This window comes from Triturus cristatus, chromosome 1_1 (assembly GCF_964204655.1).
Source record: "Triturus cristatus chromosome 1_1, aTriCri1.1, whole genome shotgun sequence".
Taxonomy (NCBI): Eukaryota; Metazoa; Chordata; class Amphibia; order Caudata; family Salamandridae; genus Triturus; species Triturus cristatus.
Window position 1 is genome coordinate 61,296,908 of NC_140579.1, and position 19,729 is coordinate 61,316,636.

Here is a 19,729-nt window from a genome sequence, read left to right on the forward strand (position 1 = left end):
CCTATGTTTTTTACTGCAATAAAAATGTTTTTTTAACGTACCTGCTCACACACACACACCCCGCAAATATAAATAGAAAGCACTTGTAAACGTGTCCCAGGGCTGCGTTGATGATCTCTGACTAATAATTAAAGCAAACAAAGGCAGAAAAGTCATCTTACCCTCCTGGGAGGGTGGCAGCTCTAGCGGGCACATGGCGGCCTGCCCTGCAAGCCTCACGAGGGATAACAAAAATCCCCTTTGGGCGGGGTAAGCACCGGAGCCGAGCCAAACAGACGTGTGACCGCAAACCGAAAGTGAAAGAGACAACGGGGTGAGGGGTGAGACCGGGGAGGCAGCAGACTACGCGCAAGGGAGAAGCAGAGAGACACGGAAAAGAGACTGAGAGAGCAGAGGAAGAGACAGAGGGCGAGAGAACGAGCGAGAGGGACCGGAGGCTTGTGCGCCCACCATGCTCGCCAGGGGGGTCTCACTCACGCCCCCCGCAGGTGGCTTCAGCTTCGAGAACTGCCTCAGGTGAGACCCCTATTCCGAGCTGGGCAGAACGGAGTAGTTTTGCTTCCTAAAATGATGGCTACTTGCGGCTCCACAAATGTCGTGAGGGAGGGGCTTCACCGGAGCCCCTCAAGGGAGAGTCCTAAGGGACCCCCACAAGAAGCCAGGGCGGAGGGGGGCAGTGGGCTGCACTTTGCCCCTTGTTGTTAACAGGAGGGCCTCTCCCTGGTTGAGTTGAGGCCTCCCTGTTAGGACCCATAGTGTATGACGTTGCCCACCGACCACCCCAAAAGTTCTGCCCCGTTAGTATCATAAAAACAAATTCTTCGCAGCCAGGGATGTCTCAAACTGTTTTGGCGCCATACACCAAGCATGTTTTTAAACACAACACCCAGTTTATGTGTGTCAAAGTGCACAGGACTCGTTATAATGAATGCATTATTGTCACTGTGTGCTATAGTTTGTTGTAAATCTGCCTTTTCTAGTCAGCGTGTTAATGTACAACAGGGATACACAAATCCTCCTACAAATGACACAATGCTAGCCGGGTGAAGCAGGGTACATGAAGGAAGCGAGGAACCCTCTGGAAAGCCAGGCACAGGGACTGGTCAGAGTATACGTATGCATTCCCCTATGGCTGCTCTTCTCGGGGTCCCCAATATAACTAGCTGTCCTTTAACTTTACTGACTGCCCGGCATGACCTATGTTACAATGGCTAGGCCCCCCCCCCACTCCATGTCTGGGAAGTGTCTAGGGGTTTTTTAGAAACCTATACAAGCCATTTTGTAACGTTTTGCTGCTCTGGAAGGAAAAGTTTAGTAAGCGAAAAATAATTTCTGTAAAATTCTCAGTATCCTTTATCGGTCGAGCGTCTGGTTGCGAAAGACTTATTGAGACCTTCAAGTGGGCTCTACAGCCCGCCCCTTGTTTACCATTGGTTGGCTTTATTGTCACTCTCGTTTACTTGCTTCATACTCAATGGTTTACCGTCAACGTTTTGTGTTTGTCCCTCCCCTGAAGCATAGACTCATCACAATCCCTTTGATTCACTGATTTGTATCCTTCCACTGCTCACATTTAAGGATCTACTTTTTTCTTTTTCATTCTGCGTACACATCTTTAAGCTGCTCATGCGCAACACAGACTGACCCCATCTCTGTTGGTGAGGTGCTGTGAGCAGGTCAGTAGAAAGAAGGGGGTGTGGGTGAGGGTTCAGGCACTGGGAGAGGAGTTACATCTGCAACGTGGCCTCATCTCTTGTGTGATACATATTGCTATTTCTGAAGAGTTAGTCAAAACAGTTTGCATTCTGGGATTTGTAGCTTTGCAAGTATGGACTAAAACTATCCTGCAGGGAAAGTGCTGTTGGAACAGTGCCAGGAGTGACTGAAGGTGCGCACCTGACTTGGGCTATGTGCCATCTCCGAGGAGTGGAGGTGGGTGGAGTGGAGCAGAAAGGACAGCGTAGAATGAGGCGACAGGCTGCGGATTGGAGCATGGCAAGCACGGGGAGGGAGGGACAGAGGGTACATCTGGGCGGAGGGAGCAAGGGGCGGGGCTGGGAACGGGTGACACATACTGAGATAACGATGTGGGAGATGCACAGCGTGTGAGCTATAACACTCACAATTTTGGGACTCTTTTGGGGCAATCAGTAGTCTGGAGGTTGTGTGTTTGTCCGGCTTGCTGTTTCAAGGTTTTGAGTGTAAAAAAGAATACAGAGAAGTTTACACATTATATGCAGGCACCAGCTTAGGGCCTTTCAAGAATCTCCTTAAAGAAAGAAATTGCCATTTTTCTCAGACAACAAGCAACCTTTTCAATTGGTAGTTTACCGGTCAAGGTCTTGACCCGGGAAGAAGTTTCCCTGGCGGATATTGAGAGTGTCCCGTCCTCGTGGGCAAAGAAAGAAAACCTTGAATATGTTACAGCAAAAAAGTGCTTTTCCCTCAGCTCTCATGTGAGTGAGATGCTAGGCACAGAGGACAGGAGCAGGCACATGTCAAACATTGAAAAAGAAACACAAATGGACACTCTTCTGTATGGGCCTTGGGAAGTCCACTGGGTTCCCTTGGGTGGGCCTGGCCACCTGTCTCTCCTCTAGAGCTGGGCCTACTGCTGGCCACATGCGCTACTCTTCTACCTCTGGCAGATTAGCTCTCAATCCCCTCGACAGTCTGGAAAAAAATCTCTCTCTCCCTCTCTCTCTCTCTCTGTCTCGTTTTCTCTCGCTCTCTCTCTTTCTCTCTAACTCCCTCCGGCCAATGTACATTCCAACTGCCAATCAGACTCCGGCCATTCAATGTCAATCATCCAGTACTTCATTTTGCATCATTCCTTCCAGTACAGTGTCAGTTTCTGTAAAGCCTAAAAACATGGCTTGCCTCGTGCTCAGCTGCTAGGGCACACGCTGCAGTCAACACCTTTCCTTTATACACACTTCCACATACCAGCAGGGGTGGTGGGCTTACACAGTTAACTAATAAGTATTTACATCTGACCCCAGTCTGTTAGCGGTGCCATTGAGTGAGTCCAGAGGCCGTTTAGTTTGTGATCTAGACAGTGTCTTTTATCTGCAATGCGCTTTCTGTGTATGGACTCTCTTCTGCTCCCAGTTTTGCCTCTGTGTAGAACTTGCGGGAATTCTTTAGAAAGGGGGAGGTAGTTTGTAAGATGGTTACTGTCAAATTTCCGTGCTTGATTATTTTCATAAAATTACCATCAATTGTACTGGTCATTACGTACAAGTGTAAATGACTCAAGTTCTACCCGAGCGGCAGCTTGCGCTCGCGAACTAACCGTTCGTGATCTCGAACTTGCCGTTTGCGATCTCGAGCATGGAAAAAACTCCGCTACACATCGCAAAGCGGAGTTTTCTGCACTCCTCAAGCTCCACGGAGTGCAGAAAACTCCACAAACTCCGCGAGGCCTAATGTACACTAAGTATTAAATTTCTGTCCTACCGAAATAAGGAGTTCTCCGTATTACAAATGGAAAAGAAGCAGGCACCTACCTTCTGAAAACTGACTGCTCCCTTATTGTTCTACGGTTTTGAAAAAATCTAAAAAGATGACCTGCAAAAAGGATAACTTGACGTTCTTGTCATATTTTATTTTGATATTAATAGTATTAATGTTATTTTTTTTTAACAAGGTAATCACATTTTGTTTTAATGCCAATAATTTGGGTTTACGAAATTTTTGTGAGCCCGGCTCAAGACGAAGAGCCAAAGGCAGCTTTTTCCAGGCCTGGGCAGTAAACACAGACACAGCCTTGCCCCCTAGGCATAATTCACAAAACTTTGGGATGGTAATTTGGCCAGCAGAAGACCACCATGGACGTCTGGAGGGTAGAAGACCCCCATGGAAGTCTGGAGGACAGAAGACCACCATGGAAGTCTGGAGGACAGAAGACCACCATGGAAGTCTGGAGGGCAGAAGACCACCATGGAAGTCTGGAGGGCAGAAGACCAACTTGGAAGTCTGGAGGGCAGAAGACCACCATGAAAGTCTGGAGGGCAGAAAACCACCATGGAAGTCTGGAGGGCAGAAGACCACCATGGAAGTCTGGAGAACAGAAGACCACCATGGAAGTCTGGAGAACGGAAGACCACCATGGAAGTCTGGAGGGCAGAAGACCACCATGGAAGTCTGGAGAACAGAAGACCACCATGGAAGTCTGGAGGGCAGAAGACCACCATGGAAGTCTGGAGGGCAGAAGACCACCATGGAAGTCTGGAGGGCAGAAGACCACCATGGAAGTCTGGAGGGCAGAAGACCACCATGGAAGTCTGGAGAACAGAAGATCAACATGGAAGTCTGGAGAACAGAAGACCACCATGGAAGTCTGGGGGGCAGAAGACCACCATGGAAGTCTGGAGGGCAGAAGACCACCATGGAAGTCTGGAGAACAGAAGATCAACATGGAAGTCTGGAGAACAGAAGACCACCATGGAAGTCTGGAGGGCAGAAGACCACCATGGAAGTCTGGAGGGCAGAAGACCACCATGGAAGTCTGGAAGGCAGAAGACCACCATGGAAGTCTGGAGAACAGAAGACCACCATGGAAGTCTGGAGGGCAGAAGACCACCATGGAAGTCTGGAGGGCAGAAGACCACCATGGAAGTGTGGAGGGCAGAAGATCACCATGGAAGTCTGGCGGGACAGTATATGTTTAACGTATCTGAGACATATGAGCCCCGCGTTGCATGATGTGGAGCTTTGTGGGCATCTCCCCTTCATAGGCAGCCAATGAAGCTGTCTAATAGGAGGAAACACTGTCACATTTTCTCCTAACAGAGATCTGTCTGGCTGCTGCATTCTGTATAGGTTGTAACCTCCTGGTGAGGTACTCAGTGAGCCCGATTTATAGGGCATTTCAGTAATCCAGTCTATTAAGGGTCAAGGTTTGCCCCAGCAATTGTCTGGAATACTGTGGATCACGTTCCTAAGTTGTCTCAAGAGTAGGAAACAAGTTGAAATGAATTTGTTAATATGCAGCTGCCACTTTAGAGTTTTTTCAAAGAATGTAAAACGCTTTTTTAATGAATTTGATATTGTTTTAATGTATTGTATTTGTTATGGCTGTGTTCAGCCTGTTGTCAAATAGAATTCGTAAGTTCCTGGCCGAAGTTGCGGGTGCCGGGCATTCACCCAAAGACTGAGGCCACCACTCATGGGACCAGATGGAGGGATTCCCAAAAATGAGAACTTCTGCCTGATCAGAATGAAGGCAGAGATAGTTGTGATTCTTCCAGCTGGCCAGTTTAACTATGCAGCGCCTGAACTGCGCCTGAATTAGTGAAATGTCGCCTTCCATGCGGATAGCAGTTGACCATAGCTTGCCCTTTTCTATCCCTGGTGTCAGGGCCACAAAGACAGGAGAAGGACAAGAAAGCAAGCAAAGCTCCAGGAGCCCTGCTATGGGGTCAGGGGGCTGCCCTGTGATGGTGTAGGAAGTGAAAGAGTGTGTGATGTCACTTCCGCCATCAGGGGCATTTTGATGAACTGATGTCTGTGAAGATGATCGAGAGGCACAGAGAGGCAGGACAGTGTTCCTCCTCCCCCCCAGCCAGTGGCGTCTGCGTCAGTCATCTGTGCTGCCCGTGCCAAGGAACGGCTTGATTGTTGCATATCTCCCTGTTGGAAAGTCTGCTTCTTCTCGGCACTTGGCCTGCAATACATAAATACCAAAAATATGTAATGAAACAGCATCCATGGTCCAAATCACCTCCATGGTCCGGGAAGCGGTAAAGAGGCGCCTAGATGTTCCAGAAAAAAGGATTTACAGCTCACGGCTATGAAAAACGCCATGGCAACCTTATTGCAGGGGTCTTGGTACATCAATTGCAGTGCTATGTAAAGGTTCTGGAGCATATTCACTCATTGTTGTCGCAATGCAGGGCAGCATGCATGGCATGAAAGGGGTACAACAGAAATGCACCCTACCAACTAAGAGATTTCTGCCATCTCCTAGCGCTGGCGCACTGTGTGCTGCATAGCGCCAACACAGGCACCCCTGCACCATACTGCAAGGGCGTCTGCGTTACAGGCAGGAAGGTGCAGATTTATTTAAAAGCACAACACATTACAGCGCTGAGTTGCGCAAGCGGTAGAAGGCACCACAGAGCTCTATTTATTAAAGCTTCGGCTGCTGTTCACTGCTCCTGTGCTGGTGCACAGACTGCAGCCGCTCACCATGCACAACCTTTGCACCATGGTGCAGAGAGAGACACTTCTCTTCCAGTACAAAATCGCGTGCCTACACACATTTATAAACAATTCAGACATTGTACTATATGCAGCACACCTACAATGTGTGGAATATTTGATGAAAACAAAACATGGGCCGCATTAAACATCTGGCGCATTTTCCTTCATTGCGCCGGGCGCACCTTTAAAAATGTGCTCCCGGCACAATGAAGGAAACTGCGCAGCATTATGGGGGATGCGCTGCCCCCTTCATCCACTCCAGAGGCCTGTAATCACGGGGCGCACTGACAGTGCACAACCTTTTAGCTGGCGCACTGTCAGTGCGCTTTCAGACGGCTTCACTGCCTTTGGACCCATATCACAAATACTACGCGGGTGCAGAAGCAAAGGGATGACCTCATTTGCATGGGGCACGGCCTCATGCAAATTTGGGAACGTCCCTTTGAAGATAGCGCTGGCACTTTATGTGCGCCAGCGCTATTGGTATTACAGAAGGGGCCGCACAAGCGTCTGCGGCCCCTTCTGTAATACCAGAGTGCACCGGATGCGCAAATCGGGCGCAAACGCCTTTTGCGCCACCGGAGCACTTTAAGTCATATGCCCCCAGGTCTTCATATTAGTACCTGCTTCAAAGAGGGGTTTTGAAACAAAGCCTGGTCTTGCTAGCTTATTAGCTCAAAAAGTATGGATACTTGCACAAATCTGCCCACATTTTCCCCAAGAAATGCTCCTGTGGCGCGATGCAAAGCAGAACAAAGTGCTATTTGTGCTGAGGGAAGGGCACCTTTCCAGGCCAAAATAACTTTCATGCTGCAATTAAAAGCAATGCCCATTCCAGCTACCAGACAGTTGCAACAAACCATTCTCCTTTGATCTTTTACTCACAAAGCAGTGTTTCGCCCATAGACCCCCGAATCAGACTGCACCGCTCCGGATTTATTATTAACCGTCAGTAATAACTGCCTGCCACATTAAAAAAATGCCAAACGGGGGGATTTTCAAGAGCACAAAATGGTAAAATAGATAGACACAAAACAGTAAAATAAAAGCTGCCTCACATTCGTTCCTAAAAGTGAGCAAAAGAAAATTTAAATACATCTAGCCCTTGGTAGTAAATGTTATTTGCTTGCAGGTGAAAATCGCCAAATGTTTGACAGCCCAATAGAGAGCAGGAGGTGGGGGTTGGGCGAAAAGTGATCTTGATAAGAGTATTCCTGTTTTTTCTCCTTCTCAATGGCCACAGTCAAAAGAACATTCCTTGCAATAGGGCCAGTCAGTAGCATGTGTGAGATGGGCCCATGCCTAGGGCGTAGACAGTAGACCTTTAGAGGGGTGTAGGAGCAGCCTAAAGCAGTCATCTTCAGCCGTGGTTCCGAAGGCGGGTTCATGTGCACATTTCTGCATTTTGACTCCTTTCTCTTGCCCCCAAAACCCCCATATTTTATAGGTCTGGGCGGTGATCTCCACTCCGTTCACTGAGTTTGCAGAGTTTTCTGCACTCGGTGGAGCTCACGGTGTGCAGAAAACTGTAGCGAGGTGGAGTTTTCCCCCTGCTCGTGCTCGCCACTGTCAGTTGACGTGCGCAGGAAGATCTGCGCGAACGCTTGCGGAACTCCACAGAGTTTTTCACGTGGAACTCTGCAAACTCCGCCCAGGCCTAATATTATACCCTCTTACCCATTCTCATTTTCTTCAACAAACAGACAGTTAAAGAGAACGAATGGGAGAGTCACCAAATTTGGTGTCACATGGGGCACTCTCTGAGCAAAGGACAGCTTGGCCATTTAATCATTTATGTGCGGCACAATAATTCTGATTTTAATCCGGGGAAACAGTGGTAGTATAAATTGCCCAAATGCAGATATAGCGGATAGAACAGGAGCAAAATCCCAGTAGTGCCTGCATCGCCTTGTAATATCACCCATTATAATAGGTAATTGCATTACACTGGCTGGAACTAGTTGAAGAAAGCAGCAATCCGGCGCCATTTTCTGTTTGTCTTTTTTAATTGACTAGTCTAAGATTAGAAATTACACTTAGATTGGTAAAAAAAAGTGAGCTAACAGACTATGAAAAAATCCAACTTGATATTTTTAGGTCTCACCTAGCGTTGCAGCGCGCATGCAGTGCTCGCTCTGCGAGCCTTCTTGTAATCAAGCCAATTTTAGAAGTGGACTCTAGGCTCCGCCCCTTCTTTCCATTGGCTTGTGTCATCGTGCATGCTAAACCCTGGCTTTCCATTGTCAGTGAGGCTTTTTAGTCCCTCCTTGTTACCGCCCTGTCTCCTTTTGGCCCTGCCCACCCGGACTGGATCTTTTAGTTGGTAGGCACTTTCTTTTTGTCATTCTTTCACGAAACGCGATGCTGCAACACTATGCCCTCGAAATTGTATGCTTTTGTTATTTCTTAAATGAGCGTGGCGCATGCTAGGGACACCGCGCTCACTTCATTTATTTATATTTTTGCGGTGTCCACTTCAGGGACACCGCGCTCATCCCAGGCTCGTCCCAGCAGCCTGAATTTGCGGCCTGTGGTTTATTGCACTGAGAAGCTTCATCTCAGAGGCCGCCATTTTACATCATGAGAAGCCTCATCACAGATGCCTGCATTAAATGTAACAAGAAGCCTATCGGATGTGCCTGCACTTAATAGGTGTGGCTGCCTGACAGAGAAGCCTGTATTTAATATCCAGAGAAGGCACATCAGAGAGGCCTCTGTGTACTACATACGTACAGGAGCATTACCACAGAGGTCACACGCAGAGCGCATGAGGCGTAAAAACACCTACCGCAGAAGCCGCTATGATTAGAAGGGTTATTGACAGAGCCGCTTGACAGATCGGGATAATCGATGAGGCCGATGCCCACCCCGGGGTAGAGGCTCACAAACACTGCTTGCGCTCTGCCGCAGTCTGGGGGGCTGCAGTGGGGGACAGAATTGCATTTGGGCTTGTTGGGCCCGCAACGTGACCTCGTGACTGTAATCAATTAAGGACAGTCCACGGACCCAGGCATTAAACACCGAGCAGCTCTGTGAAGAAGAAAAAATGGGGGGTCGACAATGCGGGTGTTATAGAACAAGCAGACGTTTGTATCCCAGCACAAAAAGTAATTTCCAACCAAGCGCCAGGTTTTATCAGCCTTTTATGCACCCCCCCAAAAAAATAAACATAGATACGTTCTCAAGAATGACCCTACTAAGCCAGCAATCGGCTGAGAGAGTAATTTCATTTAACATGTTTTATAAATAACTGTAGATCTCATACTGTGGATATAGATTGTAAAGCCAGACCGAGCATTTAAAATACTTTTGTTGCAAATGTCTTTGTGTGATTAAAGTCTGGTGAATCTTTTACTTGCTCCCACACTCGGGCACGTTGGCGCTCTGTCATCCTTTATTTTGCCGCTGGCATGTTAACATTCGGAAGGCTGAAGCTCACACGATGAGACGAACATTAAAAAACATTTGCACTGCATCCGTACCTTCGATAAATGCGAGCATCGATTTTCTGTTTTATGAGGAAAGAAACTTTTATAATGTTACTTTCGTCTTACGTTTGCTAGAGTCTTATATTTAAAAAAGACAGAAATATTTATATTTATGCATAAGTGGCCTGTGCACCTCAGAATGTCACTAACAACCCTCACTCAATCATTTCCGCAGTGACTCCTTGGTTTTAGTTATATTGTTGCAATCGGTGCGAAACAGGTGAGTTCACCTAAAGTTGAGGACGTGTTGTATCCATTGTCTTTATATATCAACTTTTTGTGTAGAGCTACTCTGCCGTTTCTGAACTTCACCTGCACTTGTTAGTTCGCCAATTCATTGTCCTAGATGTATTGATGTGTGATTGATGGAATGCCGAGACTGGAACTCGCCATGTCTAGATGACTACATGTTGTCAGCACTGAGCATTCAGCTCACTGAGCCATGATGCGATAGCTGGTTTATGTTTGCATCACTATTGGCAAATAGCGAAATTGAGATGATATGAGAGATGAGACACTTTGTCCAAGATCAGACGGTTGGTTTCCTCGGGTCAGATCTTCTTACATCTGGCAGCTCACATTGTGTTATGGCTTTTCTTTAGTGTGTTGTTGTACGCCTACATTGCCCTCAAATGCGTATTATTGTTATGTGATAACATTAGCACCTAGAGCTATAGAATAAACTGGTGTCACTGTTATTATTTCCAATGCCTCTCGTCTCTGTAGGACGTCTCAATCTGGATGTGTACCGCTATTGTCACTGCCCTCGGTGTCAGAGTGAGCCCTGTCCCCAGGGCACAAGTTCTAAACAAGCATTCGCAATGCAATAAGTCTCGCATTTACGTGAGTTTGAGCTATTGGCATTGTAAATGACAATGCCTTTTATATATGTTTTAAAAAATAAAAAATAAATAAAATGCATTGTCATTTACAATGCCAATAGCTCAAACTTGCGTAAATGCGAGACCTATTGCATTGCAAATGCTTGCTTTATGTTGTATTTTGTTTTCTTTAGATACCCGCGAGAGGTGGGGGAGCAATAGAGAAGCAAGTGGGAAGTGGGGGGGGGGGGGGGGTCGACACAATAAAATAATAATAAAGCCTGGTTAGGGAAGGAGGTGAAAAGCAGAACATGAGGGCGAGAGCAATATGGAGAGTGGGGTGGGTGGTTTGGGGGGGATGAAGCTCATGGGAGAGGGTGCAACACATGAGGAAGAGAGCAACACAGAGCATGGGGGTATTTGACAGGGGAGAAGCATACTAGGGTGAGAGCTAGAAAACACGTGCACTCTCAAGGAGTGCTTAAGGAAAAAGAAAAAAGTAGTTCCTTAAAAGTGAGCAGGGAAGAGAAAAAGATACACATCAGATGGTAAAGAGGCTATGCTTCGGAGGAGAGGTAAACACAAGATGGGATAGGATGGACAAGGAAAGCTAACAAACAAGAAGAAAAGAAATAAAAGTGATAAAAGGCCAACAACTGGCCGCAGTGGGTGGCCTCTAAGCCACTGTAAATTCTTGGTATAGATGACAATAGGTCTGACACTACCTGGTAGAGGATACATAAGGAGGTATTGCGCAGACTGCGCGGTGTTCGTGCTGTAATCAGTTGTTCAAACCTTAGATATGTATTCTCTTGACTTTTGCCACATCTAAAGTTACCAACACAGGTGGGATCTCTTTCTTGGTTCCCTTTTCAACTAGGTGGATTACCCTTCTTAGGTTATCTTTTGTTTGGCGATGTTTAATAAAGCCCGACTGATCCAGATGCGTATTAGCGTTGGGGGGAGGATATTCTTCAAGTGAGTTGACAGTATCTTAGTAAATATCTAGGTGACAACATTCAACAAGGCTATAGGCCGATAGGAAGCACATGTCTTGGGGTCCCTCCCTGGTGTGTGTATCAAAAAGGTGAGGGATTCCCTTGTAGAGGTAGCCAAATTTGTAGTCAGAAGAGTTGTAGACTCTCGCCAGTTAAGGGCTCAGCAGAGCCCCAACGTTTTATAAAAAATCCCCGTATAGCTGTAACGTCCTGGAGACTTGTTGACATTATCGGTGGTAATGGCCTGTTTGACCTCCTGGTCTGTAATAAGGTTTTCTAGCTGGCAGCGCTCAGCTCAGTAAGTTTGGGAAGGTTGTCCCTTTCTAGATATTCAGTTTGAGCTTCTATGCGGCTGCACTCACTCCTTCTTGTATAGTTGGATGTAGTAGGAGCGGAAAGCCCCCAACATGTGCCCCTCCTTAGTGAGCCTGGTACCATTGTCTACTCTAAGACAACATCTTAAACATAGTGGCAAACACGTTGTATGCGAAGTAGGCAAGCCTATCTTACTGCTGTGTTGGTAATGTGTCTGCTTCAGATTGAGGAGAGTAAGTTTGGCCCTGTTAGTGTCCATTGTGAGTATCTGGCCTCGGAGTGCCATAAGCTGCTGTTGCTTAGGGAGTGTGGTGGCTAATTTATAGTCTTTTTCTAGATCTTTAAGCTCCCTCTCAAGAGACTCTCATTGTTGCTGTCTGAGTCTTCTAAAATAGGATAGTTTACTTATGCAAGTCCCCCGCAGTACCACCTTAAAAGCATCCCATAACTTTTCCATCAACATATCAGGGGTGTCATTATGTTGGAAATAGTCCTTTATGGACTCCATCAACTCAGTCCGAAAGACTGGGTGCCTAATCAGGCCAGGATTAATAATCCACTTGGGGAATCTCTGAGTTAGGTCCCCCTGATCTAGTGTCACTGTCCCCGGTGCATGATCAGCTATACCAATCTCTAGGGCCCCCATTAGAGCAGCTAGAGGTAAGAGCTACTGAATATATTTTTGTATTCTCTAGAGCATCTGACGTACAAGGGAGAAGAAAGTGTATTCTTTGTCAGAGGGGTGCCATCCCCGCCAATAATGAATCCCTAAGTACCACAGCTGTCCTTTCAGTGTGGCGGAGAATCCCCCTGAGTGTGGGGTGCACGGTCCTGTCCTATTATCTCAGAGATTCCAGATTAATATGGAGTCTCCCATTAAGATGATGTCACCCACAGTAAATTCCGCCACTAGATCAATACTTTTACACAGGAAGGCATCTTGGCCAGTGTTTGGGCTTAGAGCACCATCACTGTCAGTGTCCAGCCATCGATCGAGTCCTTAAACATGAGTAGGGCACCCGGTTTTATTGTATTTATTTTTGGGACATTTCCCTCTGTATTTATTCATATTTCTTTTTTGCTAATATTATCCATATTTATTTTGGGGTTTGTGAAATCGAAACTAGTATATTTCCACATTTATGTAACCGATAAATGTGCATTCATGCTTGAACACCTGATAGGTTTCCATGATATGAATGCCCAAAGATGATAAATCAATGCACTTCTCTAAAAACATGAACATTTTGGTATCAAGGTTGTACATAACTACTGCTGTTTAAGCCTCTTTACTAAAATTCCTTTCTTTGTTTAACCCCTTACCTGTCAGTCCGCACAGCTATTGGCCTGGCAGTCATGAATGACAGCATTCAGAAGCACTCAAAAAAGAATCCAATTTACGTTTTTATCCACTTTTAAAAATACATACAGACAGGAAAATAAATGGTTTTCTGTCTGTATTTGTCTGTAAAAATCAGTAAAAACTGAAAAACAGAGACCCTTAACCATGAGGTATCTGCCCTCCCTGTCTTTCTTGCACTCAGCAACATTGAGGGGGAATCCATTATGTATGAAGAGAGTGAGCAGTATGCCTGAAGATATAGTTTGTGTCTGACTCTAGTGTCTTCTCCCTGTTTCAGGTGTGTTTCCTGAAATGCAATGAGACCGTACCTGCCCCTCTTTATGAATTTGCCTAATCTTGGTCCATTTATTGGGGACGTTCAACCCCTTAACATTGAGTAAGAGGACCTTAACCAAACTGCATACCATGGATCTTGATTATCAAAAGCCGCCCTCCCCGTTTTCACAAGGGAATCCGAATCGCAACATACCGAGTCTTGCAGTGTTTGTGCCTTTCGATTATCCAGGCCACTATGTGGACCACTGAAAGTGTTCTCCTCGTGAGGAGTGAAGGCTCTCTGTTTCCCCACCCTTTTTGTTCATCCTGCCCGCCTTCCCCTCATAACCCCAAACAGTGTGAAACTAATAAACCAGAAAAGAAACATAACACCAATCAATGTCACTGTGCCAAAATACACCCTGTCTGAGCGGCAGGGATCCCCTTCTTTCCCAAGGAGGATACTTGAGCTCCGTCAATATAAGGGAGGGCTTGGAGGTGGAACCAAGGGGTTTTATGTAACATCTCTCATATTCCATCATCCTTGCCCATCAATGGGCATGGTGGTTATGGCATGTAAAGGTCCAGAAGGAGCTATTGCCACTCCCCTGCAACAGGACACCAGGAGGGGCCCAGTTTCACAAGTCATAAGTCTTCTTTCCGAGTTGCATTTCTGTTCCTCCTGAGCCCCTGGCACTGCAACTCTTGTACCTGCCAAGGGGTAATGGTCGTGGGGGGGGGATCCCCAACACTCCGCGCCGCAAATGTAATTCCCCGCAGTTGTGCCACCACCGCCAGGTCTAAGGTCTGGTGTGACTTGTTGCCATGATCAAACGCAATTCCAAATGGATAGAGCCATCTATACCTGATTTTATTTTTTCAAAAGTGTTCCGTGATTGGCATGAACTGCTGTTGTCTGAGAAGCGTTGCCGGGACAATGTCCTGGAACAATGTGCTGGAGTAGCCCTCGTGTTGGATGTTGTCTTTGGATCTGGCGCCTGCAGGACCTGTGCTTTTATCTAGAACTCATGAAACTTGGCCAACACATCCTGGAGTCTGGCCGATCTCGCCATTTGGTAGGGGCCCATGCGGTGAACTCTGTCTAGCTCAATCGAGGCGGAGTCAGTACCAATTAATGATTAAAAGAGTCCCCAGACAAAGCGCTTAAGATCTGAAACCTCCACTTCCTCTATTAGACCCCTGATTCGAATGTTGTCTCTCCAGGATAGATTTTCCAGGGCTTCGACCTTTTTCATAGGTACATCATTTATGGCATGAAGAGCTGTGCAAGTGTCCATCAGTGTGTGGCTCTTGCCCTTCTGAGCCTCTAAGTTGCTTTCTGCTTCACCAATCCTGGCTCCCACTGCATCCACGTCTGACCTTAGCGTGGCGATTTTGTCACCGAGATCAGATCTTAGGGCGTTGATATCTCTCTGTTGTAATATATGCCTTAAGCTCCTTCCGCAATTCCACCTTAGAGCTGGCAAGCAGATCTTCCTTTGTCAGGGCCACCTGTCTCCTCCCTGCCAGGCCTTGCCTACCGGGTCCTTCAGCCACATCCCGACTGCATGGAAAGCTCACTCCAAAGAAGCCTGTGACTTTCCTCTGTGTGTTATTTTGGGGGAGACATAGTTGGAGTTAGGCGGTGGGGAATCCGTGCCCTCTAAAAGTGGGCGTAGTCTCCAGTGGAGTGCCAGCTAGGGTGGATGTCATAAATGGTATGGGCTGTGTGTGGTGAGACTTCAATCCCTATATATTGGGCTCTCATATTGGTTTCTGGCAGAAGTTTGTTGAGTAAACTACGACTGGCATAGTTCTACAAGGTTTGCTTTCCCACCCACGGGTGATACAGGTGAAATTGGTTCAATGCACCAACGCTGAATGTGAAAGACAGGTTATTGTATATCTTCAGAACCCCACCCAATACATTGTTGTAGTGGTATCATTGCTTTCAGGTTACTAACAATCCCTAAGCCGGGATCTGGGGCACCGTGGTACCGGAAACAAACCTGTTTCACTCTTTGCAATACCACACCCACAATTGGCACTAAGAAGAATAGACATTTGTAACTAAAAGCATTTATTTCAACAAAGTATTTATTTCAACAGCACGAACCTGTTTTTCAGCATATCTAGAATAACCACAGAGAATCTCACAAAGACAACAAATAAGGATGTTGCAAACAACAAGAATAATATGAACATTTCTAACATAATTAAAATGCCATTTAAAAACTAACACCCTAAAACATGCTTCTATGCACTACGTTGTGAGAGCTTTTGAAGTAGAACTTGCAATCTAGACTTTCTGAGGAGAAGCAACGCTCTGCATACCTTGTTGACAGCAAAAGCTGTGGATATCAGAGAGGCGTGAAGGCGGTGTTCCCTGTGAAAGAAAAGCACGCTGCGGCAGCGTCCTTTCTCCCGGACTTAACTCGTTATCCATATCAGGTGTGATGTAGGATCTTCATGGTACGCTGGCAGCAGTTCGGATCATCTCTGGCAGTTTTTTTGTGCGATAATCTGGGGAAGGACCTCTCCTGACGAGTGGCAATCCATTACACTACCTCTTATCAAGGATTGGAATTTCTGACATAAGTTCAGGAATTTCTGACATAGATTATTTGCATCAAGGTGTATGTTCCAGACATAACCTGGTGATCAGATAACGGTAAACGGACGTCAATTCAGACGACACTGTTTTGATGTATGTCTGTGTTTGCTCTTATTTGACCTTGCCACTGTGAAAGCTAGACACTGGTCCCAGACTGACGTTGCATCGGGTGACATATCTATTTCACATCAATGGCAGACATGACAATGACAATCATTCAACATAAATTGGGGAAAAATGACAACTCCCATTACCTAATCTGGAGTTGGGGGCCTACTTAAAACGGAATAGGGTATTAGGGGCTTTACGTCAAGTTGACTAGATTAAAGCTTTGGCAGGACACGGACATGATTGGTATATTGGAGTGGCAGTAATTTAACAGACACGCTTTAATATGGGGGAGAGGGTAAGGGTACTCGATGTGGGATGATTTTTGTTATGCTACCAAAGATCGAAACATAGGGAATGTTTTTGAGATTTTGATAGGTGCGACTCGTAGCGGCACACACCACGACTCTCCAGTGAGCATGTCCCTCTCCGGCTGGTACATTAATCACTTTAAGCTGCCGTCTGTTTTATAATTGACCATTTCTATAAGTCTGGATAATTTCAGTAATGCCCATTTTGGACAACACTTTTGCTATTTAGGCTTGAAGGGTGGGTTCTTTGCAGTACTCAGACAGAGCGTGCCCTGCCTTGGCATGGGAGCCTGGAACCTCAGCCTCAGCGGTTTGAGACCGTCAGCATAAGTGCTTTCATACAGGCTTGGTGTGCCGCATCCTGCTACAGGGCTGCCTATAGTGCATAACGCTTACTTATTAATACTTATGGTTCTTACTCCAAAACCTGAATCATGGCGTAGCAGACAGGGGTCAGGTACCACTATCCTCTGTCCTGCCAATGAGGTCAGGATCGTCGCTATTTGAACAGTTACCAGGACAAATGACTTTAAATAGACCATGGCAGAGGCTAAAACTCATCAGTGTAGACATTTCAGCTTAGCGTTCCAATCACTGCAAGGCACTGTGAGATGGAACACGGTGATATCTGGCACTTAGCAGGGCTGCTTCAGGCGTTCCCCTGACGTGGGCCACGTGCCGTCTCTGACGATTGCAGCAAGGGCTAGCGGGGAGGGACAGAGGAGGAATGGAAGTCTAGGAGTGGGAAATTGAAGAAGGTGAAGGCGCGTGTGGGGGGAGGGAGAAGAAGAGAGCTATGATAAGGTAGAGAGGGTGGGCGACAGATCCGCGAGAGCCATTGGTTTCATTTTCCTGCCTCAGACACACCGTACCTGGTGTTAGACAATGGCTGGGTTTTTACCAGAGGGCAGGTGCAGGCCCCATTGTTCTGGAGGAGAAGTGGGTTTAGCACCACCCTCTCATTCAAAGGGGTGTTGTGCGTGTGCGGTAGTCGTGTCCGCGAGCATCTGAGCTTCAGAGGCATCCTCGGCGCGCGCGCGCCCTCTGACCCCACGTGACTCCTAAACATGTTTTTTTTTTAATAACAATTTTTTATTAAAGATAAAGCACAGTCACCATAACAATATTACATCGTGGTTTGTGATTCATATGATGCAGTATGTTAATAAGTGAATTGTACCAACATTAAGGAATTAGGGGGTCACCAAGTCCAGTTCTTTTCATCGCCATATCTTCTGATGGAGAGGTGCACATTTCCCCAGGCGTTCCAACCTCCCCATTTTTATCCCATTTCCTAGGGCAACCTCTCCGTTTATAAACCTCTTTTTCCGCGATCATGCATCTGTCCATCTCTGCCACCCAACCAATCGTCAGTGGCCGTTCGTTGGATCCACAAAACATTGCTGTCGCTCATTTCACCAATAGGTATCCCAGTGCTACCCACTGTTGCTCCACTTCTGTCAGGTTGGTGGCTTCCCATATGTTTAAAATCCCCAATCGCAGTGATAGTTGAATATGTTTTCCTAGTGTATCTTTCATTTTCTCGGTTACCCTTTCCCATAGAGGACGTATATAGGGGCAGGCCCATAGGATATGATAAAAAGTACAATCTAAGGCACAATGCGTCACCACGGCTACCTATTTTGGCCAGGAGTACTCCTGCAAGGTAGGACCTATGGAGTATTCTCAATTGTATGAGGCGGAAACAATGATTTATAGCCGTTTCTCTGTGGGACATTAACGCCGTTTGCCAATCCTCAGTATCCAGTACCCCCAAATCCGTCTGCCAACGGTCTCAAAGGGTTTGAAATGTATCAGGTATGTTATTGCAGAGTTTGCGGTAAGTGTAGGAGATAGCTTTAGCCAAGAGTGGTTCAGAGAGCAAGCAGTCCTCTAAGGGGGAAGCGTCTGGTAAGGAAGGGAGGTCAGGAACATTAGTGAGAATAACGTGTCGGATCTGTAAATATCGGAAAACCTCTCCTTGTGCGAGAGCATGTTTGGTTTGTAATTCTTTAAAGGTGAGAAGTTTCCTTTTTTTGACCAAGTCCCCTATGTTAGTGATACCAATAGTGTCCCACCTGTCAAACCCAGCGAGGAAGCAAAGTAGTCCCAGCTTCTGCGATGACCACAACGCTGTGGCTTGTGTGAATGTGTCTGCCCAGCCCCGATGTTTGGTAGCTTAATGCAAATGACCACAGTTTGTGACATAGGCCATAAGTAGCGGTTGTTTTGAGTCTTACTATAAAGAGCCCCTAAATATCCCTCTCGTCCAGTTTGATATTGTTCTAGGTGGAAAGCAGACTCCTAAACATTTGATGCCTTCCTTTTTAGGACTAGTACGGTTAGTGCCTAGATGCATGTCTAGTGCACCAGGTATGCTGAGGGGCAGGACCAGATGTAAAGGTGGGTAAACAAGGGCCTAATTCATGAACAATGCTAGTTTTTCGTTACATGATGCAACAAAGGAAAGTGAGTACATTTCGTCTTGTTATTGATTCCACTGCCAAGTGGTTCCATGCCATGTGTGATAGCATGATATAGACCGGGCTTTTCCACAAACAGCAGGTCATTAGGGTCTAATAAATCCTAGCATGCAAAGTGATGTTATTGTAAAAGTTAGGACTGGATGAAGATGTCACAAAGGACGTGGGCAGCTATTTGTTTTAGCTTTCACATAATGTATTAGTCCATTTCTAAAAATGTGGCAGTACTTGTTACCATAATTTTTAATTTTGTGTAATGATAAGGTTTATACCGAGTTTCTCTAAAACACAATTGCTTTATAGCAATCGAGGCTGAGGTGCAAGCTTCCCTCACACAATTAATAGGTATGAAAAGCATACGGTTCAGTCACTCACAATAAATTGAAACAACACAGGCGAAAATACCGTATTTTTCCCAATTTCACAGCAGGTAAAACTCAAGTATCGACTATCACAATGGTGGCGCTGGACATAAAATACCCACACACTCAGCAAATGAATTTGTCCAGTCTTGAAATATGGTCCGGTTTGGACTGGGGATGCACAGACAACACTCCTGCTACCACAAAGTGTTTATAGGGAAATTGCTAAATCATTCACAAATATGAAAACTCAAACTTGCTCGGAGAACACAGCAATGTTATACAGGCAGACCATCAGGTTGTTCAAAAGTTACAGAACTTATTCACAAAAGTTTAAAATATACAATAGACAACGGGAATATGTGTACAAAGCCTATATATTAAGATACAGGCGAATGTGTACT

The 19,729-nt window shown here is 46.2% G+C and overlaps 1 long non-coding RNA gene across 1 annotated transcript in view; it reads left to right on the forward strand.

The window, feature by feature from the left end:
• The first annotated feature begins 339 nt into the window (after positions 1 to 339).
• LOC146869404 (uncharacterized) overlaps positions 340 to 19,729 on the forward strand; it is a 32,622-nt gene continuing 13,232 nt past the window's right edge. The window contains exon 1 of the long non-coding RNA XR_014959580.1: positions 340 to 516. This is a non-coding gene — a long non-coding RNA (uncharacterized LOC146869404). The remainder of the gene's footprint in view (positions 517 to 19,729) is intronic.